Source organism: Telopea speciosissima, chromosome 3 (genome assembly GCF_018873765.1).
Source record: "Telopea speciosissima isolate NSW1024214 ecotype Mountain lineage chromosome 3, Tspe_v1, whole genome shotgun sequence".
NCBI classification, from domain to species: domain Eukaryota; kingdom Viridiplantae; phylum Streptophyta; class Magnoliopsida; order Proteales; family Proteaceae; genus Telopea; species Telopea speciosissima.
In genome coordinates, this window is record NC_057918.1 from 8,046,086 (window position 1) to 8,052,536 (window position 6,451).

Consider the following 6,451-nt stretch of genomic DNA (forward strand, 5'->3'; position numbering starts at 1 on the left):
GGGGAAGAAGATGAGGGCAATTTGGCCATTTAAATCAAAATTCTAACGTTTAACGTCTACAATTAACAGAGTGGGTGTTTTTGTTACTTAATTTGGAAAGCAGGGGAGGTACGTGGAATTTCCCAAACCTCACGGGTGAAAGTGGACATAAGTCATACCTCAGGGGAGGTACATGATATTTTCCCTTTTTAAAAAGTCATTAATCAACATCATTTTTGATAAAAGTAAAAAAAAAAAAAACTGTTTATTTTTTTTGGGTTAGGAAAAAATATGGCACCGTTTGACGAATCTAGATCAGCTACCCACATGGGGACGGGTGGGGTGACCCCTCCATGAGGCATGGGTCCCACACCCCCATGGAGGGTTCAGATCTATCCCCACCCGTCCCCATGTGGGTGGTAGATTTGAACTCTCATTTGATAACATTTTGTTTCTGTGCTAGTAATGTTTCCATCACACAATTAGCCCAGAAAACGTGTTTGAGAAATCCGTTTTGTTTCACTTGTTTCTGATAATAAAAATAGAAATTTATAACAATTTATGCAAATAAAAACGTTTTTGTAATAAAAACAATTTGTTGTTTTACAGTTTTTGAACCAAAACCAAAAACTGTTACCCGTGTTTTGATAGAGCCCTAACGAGATCCCTCGACGATTGCTCATGTCTCCTTAACGATATCTCTCTCTCGCACATCTCTCGCATGTCCCTCCACCGTCCAGGTAAATCTCTCATCATCTCTCTTTTTCTCTCTCTCTCAACCTATTTCTTGAAGAAAAGGTATGAACTCCACCTTAATAATCTGCTTGGGGAGTTGGGGTTTTTCTGAATTTCCTGTGTTGGTGCTTTGTGTCTTCTCTGGATCTTCTGCCAAATCAAGGTCGAGCTGCTCGGCTTGTTTTGGTTTTCGGCAAAGGTTCTCAGAAACCCTTCATCGGATATTCCCGTAATCTCATCCTCCGTTTTCAGTCAAGAGAAGATGATCTGATTTTCTCGTCGGCATATTCGAATCTGGTGATGCTCCTTTTCCTTCGGTAGCTTTCTTCCCCTGCTTGGAAACCCTTGTTTCCTTTTTCTTCAATTATCAGTCTATGGGAAGATTTTATTGTTCCTTTCCTCAATTGGGTTTGGTTCTGATTCTAGGGTTGTATCCTCTATCTCTTTGGTTTGTAGTTCTTATCGAATTGTTTGAGTTTCTGGTTGTTTCTCTGGGCTACAGAGAGAACTTCCATCGGTTGAGATTTGAACTTATTTATAGATTTTGATATTTGGTCATATTTTTACGTTCTGTTTTTGGTTGGTCTTAGGGAAGGTTAGAGATGGCTGTGGCGCCCTCCGGCCACCTCAATCTCAATGAGTCACCCTCATGGGGATCTCGGAGCGTGGACTGTTTCGAGAAATTGGAGCAGATTGGTGAAGGAACTTATGGGTGAGTGAGTTGTTTGTCTCTAACAATTTTTTCTTTTAAAATTTTCCTGTTTTAGGCTTCCGTAGTACATATTTCTTTCATATGGGGATGCACTGGTAAAGTAACTTGATGGCAGATTAGTTATAACACACATTCTACAATTGTGAGAGAGATTTTGTTGTGTTTATCAACTGTGGACATCGGTTAAGGTACCTGTAAGGGTTGAAAAAACTTTACATAGATAAATTGCAATGGTTGGAAGGTTCAATTTGAAGCCTCTATTGATTATACTATATGACAGAAACCAGTAACATCCAGTGATGAATTACTTTCTGAAAATTAGTTCCCTCCCCACCCCCCCCCCCTCCACCCCAAATGTCCAACAACAGAACCAGACAAAGTTTCTTTAAGTATTGTTTAATCATTTATGGAACATTTTGTTAAAAGAAAGATAATCAATGTTTAAAATATTGAGATGGAACTAATAGGATATGAATAGGTGTTTGTCAAATCTACAACCACCAAATATCAGTTTATATGAATTGTATGTATGGTCGGTCATCAATGTTATTTAATTCTAATCATCTGAGCAATTTCTCGAACAACCCTTTGTAAATGTCTCAACTCAAACATCTCACCCACTCTTCCTTCACATGGCTCTAGCTAGCCATGGCCTCTTCCTTTTGATGAAATTCCTCAAGAATGGTTTCTAGCTGATAGGATTATTCCAATCCCAAATCCCTCGGTGAAACATCTTTCCCCAGATAATTGCATTTGGATAACTTGGGCACAACTGTAGGTGATGTAGAGAAAATGAAGCATTTAAGTGATTAGATCCCCTGCTCTACAGTGGGCATTGATTGGTGATGGACTCATGGAATAAGTGAAAAAGGAAAAATGTGAGGATACAAAGCAAAAGGGAATTTAATATAATTTTTTTGTAATTCTATTAATATGGTTCTATTCTGAACCATGTGGCAATTCTTTGATGGAAAGCAAGATGAACCATCGGTGACCCAATCATTTTCGAATTTCGATCGTTTTCTTCTCTATTAAAAGTAAAGGTTATGATGGTTATCTCGGTTTGGGGTTTCTTTATTAAGAGTAAAGGTTATGATTTTTTTATTTTTTTTGGGGGGGGGGGGGGGTGGGAGGGATATGGTAATACTCTCTCTTGTGTATGTTAGAATGCAAAAGTTTTAACAGCAGTTCATATATTTTTCTTTTTGTCGGACCAATATACTCTTTGGCTGCTGTTTGTATGCAACACTAGCATATGAGAGTAGTGATTGCTACCAAGGCTCAACTATGGTAACCAAGTTTTAATTGGAAATAAGTAGAAAAACTTGTGCAGTATTAGATTGATGGAGTACTTGTCAAATGCAACCCATTGTGATGGTGTTGTTATTCTTGGCCCTGAAGTCTGAAGGGTGAAGTATGAGTTGCTGTTGTTGTGTCAGAGAAGCATTGTTGCAAGATAGCAGCATGTAATGACTAGTGAAAAAACCACTCTTTCAGTGAAAAGAAATACAAATCTTATACTTGGTTACCATGATGCTTGGTGAATCTTTTCTCTATTGAGTCTCTTTGAGTTGAGGTGCTAGTCGACTGGTGTTGATAGTCAGACTTGGATCATCAAGTTATTTTCCTATTTGTTAGCTGGCCCCCAGAAATCCCACTTTGAATTCTAGCCTATCTTATGTGAGTTTATGAAGTACTTCCTCTAGACATAGCTTGATAAACGAAAAATCAAGCCAATATTATGAGAACTGAAACAAAAGAAGAAGCATGTCAATATTACCAACACAGTTGGGAAGAGAAAAGACATGTAATGTTGGTTGACTGCTCATGCAAGAGGATTTGTTAAAATAAATTGTGATGGTTCTATAGGCAAGGAAGGAGTTGAAAAGGTCCAAAAGAATATGGTTGGGGTTCTGCGTATAGAGATAGAAATGATTCTTTTGTTGCAGAGAGAAATGACTGTGCTCATTCTCAGAACTTGGTTCAAAGAGAAGCTGAGGCAGTTCGAGATGGTTTATTGTTATGCCAATGTGACTGAGGAACGCTATAACTCGAATTCTCGGTTCATGATGAAAGCTTTAAAGGGTATTTTGATCCTCTCCTTAAGATCATGTTATTTAGTGGCCTGGGCTACAGGCCACTAAATAGTTCAGTTTCATGCAACTGGCTGAGCAGTTCCTCAATATGAGATTCTGCTGGGACTCCTCGTTTAGTAAATAAGGATGTGCTTCCATTGGATTACCACTTGTGATCTATTAATGTTTGCTTTGTGATATTTTTTTATTTTATTTTATTTTATTTATTTATTCTAACTTTGTTTGACATGTAGAATGAAATGGTTGATTGTGTTTAGTATTATCATTGAAGCATGATTTGTGGCATGGTCTCATGGTTACTTGTAAATTTCAAATTTTACTTGTTGGGTCTTTAGCTCAAATTGGTAGAGCACTTGGAACATGAGGATGTCTCAAGCATGTTCCAAGGGGATGGTGGTTCGAATCCACCAAGACCCTTTTTTCAATTTATTTTTTTTTTTAAATAATTTTTAATGTCCTACCATCCATGACTTTATATGTGTTTTAGTAAAAATGGTAACTTTGTAATTTATAATAATCAATACAAAACTGTTACAGAAACAGATTTTATCAAACACCTTTTAGTATTAATAGTATTCTGGATACGTTTCTATAACAGATTTATCAAACACCTTTCAGGAAGTCAATAAAGTAACGTTATTCTGATAACAGTAACACCAAAATACGTTTTTGATGATAAACTGTTTGGTAGCTAGTAAACATGATAGAGAATTGAATGATAAACTATTTGGTAAACACCTAATGTAAATAAACTTTAAATAAATGGGCCCAAACCATTGAAATTAGCATTGAAATTAAAGAAATGGGCCGAAAGGCCATATATATGGAACCACTAAAGAAAACGCCTTGGATGACGGAGGGCATTCGGGAAGACATAAGGGATGGTTGCCATTACATTGGGGAGGGTACATTGCTAAACTATATTTGAAATTTCAAACACAACCTATCTAGACCATTCCTATAAAATTCAATGGTTAGATTTGCAGCATCACCTTTCCACATGGGACGAATAAACAAACAAAACTATAAATCTTTTGTTTTTTGAGAAAGAGAATGCCACCCGGTCGTGCAGCCCATTCTGCCCCTACCCCATAGCACAAGGGCACACAAAATGACCATCGTACCCCTTAGAACCCCATAAATGACAAGGGGTATGATAGTCATTTCGTACACCCTATGTTAGGGCACAGGGGCAATGTATCTGATACAACCAGGTGACATTTTTTCTCCCTTTTTCCCTAATTTTTTTAGATTGAGACACATTTTTGCCAAATTAATGGGAAACGGTAGCAGGTTTTTTGTTTGGCCCCACCAATTAGGAATTTGGTTGGCATACTTTGTTCAATCACATGGCAAAGTTATATATAAGGGTAAAGTACACATACCCCCTAGAATGCACCCAATATTCCTCGTACCCCCCTAAGCAACTCAATATTCTGCGTACCACCCCTCAATATTCCACGTACCACCCTTTACACCCCAAATGCCAGATAGGTCCAATCTATTAAATACCACCATTAGATGCCAAAATTTTGACCATTTTACCCTTTGCTCCATTTTCTTAAATTTGAAAAGACTTACTTACCCTCACTTATTTGTTGCCCTAAACTAATTGAAAATGACCATCTTACCTTTTGTTTTATTTTTATAAATGAAAATACCTAATTGCCCTCATTTATGTATTACCCTAACCTAATTTGAAAATACTATTTTACCCCTAAATATTTGTTCCTAAAAACCCCAAAATGCCCTCATCTTCTTTTACATACCCACCACCACCACCACCACCACCACTGCCCACCGCCACCCACCATTAACACCATCACCACCATTAAAAATAACAGTCAGTTGGAACAAGTTCGAACTGAACCGTGATTACGCTCCTGCAGTTCTCTTTTTCTCACTTTCCCTGCTCGATTCATTCCTGGTCCTCCTCAGGTTTGATTACCATCATTTCCTTTCTGATTCGTTCTTGTTTTTTTTCCTTGGATTTCTGCTGCAATCATTCTTTGAAGTGGATCACTCTATTCCTGTTTTGGGTGGTAATCGGAGAAAAGGGAAGATAGTTGAAATGTCCCTCATCCTTGGACCATTCAGCTTCAGATTTGGAGGAGTGTTCACAAACAGAGGAGCGACTTACCTTGCTGAGTTTCAGATTGAAACAAAAAGTGGGGTTTTGAGATCAAGGCCAGCAATAAAGGTTGGTTCCATATCCTCTGCTGGGTTTGATTTCAGACTTTGAACCCTCTCTCCACTTGCTGTTTGGGCACTTGCTATGTGGAGTCCATAGATCTTTCAGTTTGAGACCTCCCTCTAAAATCACACGTGGATCAAACTCTTGTGGAGTGAGTTCCCTCGCTCGAAAAGACTATCTATTTTCTTTAATGGTGGGTGGCGGTGGCGGTGGCGGTGGTGGTGGTGGTGGTGGGTATGTAAAAGAAGATGATGATTTGGGGAAGATGAGGGCATTTTGGGGTTTTTAGGAACAAATATTTAGGGGTAAAATAGTATTTTCAAATTAGATTAGGGTAATACATAAATGAGGGCAATTAGGTCTTTTCATTTATAAAAATAAAACAAAGGGGAAAATGGTCATTTTCAATTAGTTTGACCATTTTCAATTAGTTTAGGGTAACAAATAAGTGAGGGTAATTAAGTCTTTTCAGATTTAAGAAAATAGAGCAAAGGGTAAAATGGTCAAAATTTTGGCATCTAACGGTGGTATTTAACGGATTGGATCTATTTGGCATTTGGGGTGTAAAACAGGGGTGGTACGTGGAATATTGAGGGATGGTACGAGGAATATTGAACCGCTTAGGGGGGTACGAGGAATATTGGATGCATTCTAGGGGGGGTACGTGTACTTTACCCTATATATAATTATAAGATTACATTTCGATGCATGAGTAGACCCTAAAATCCCTTACTC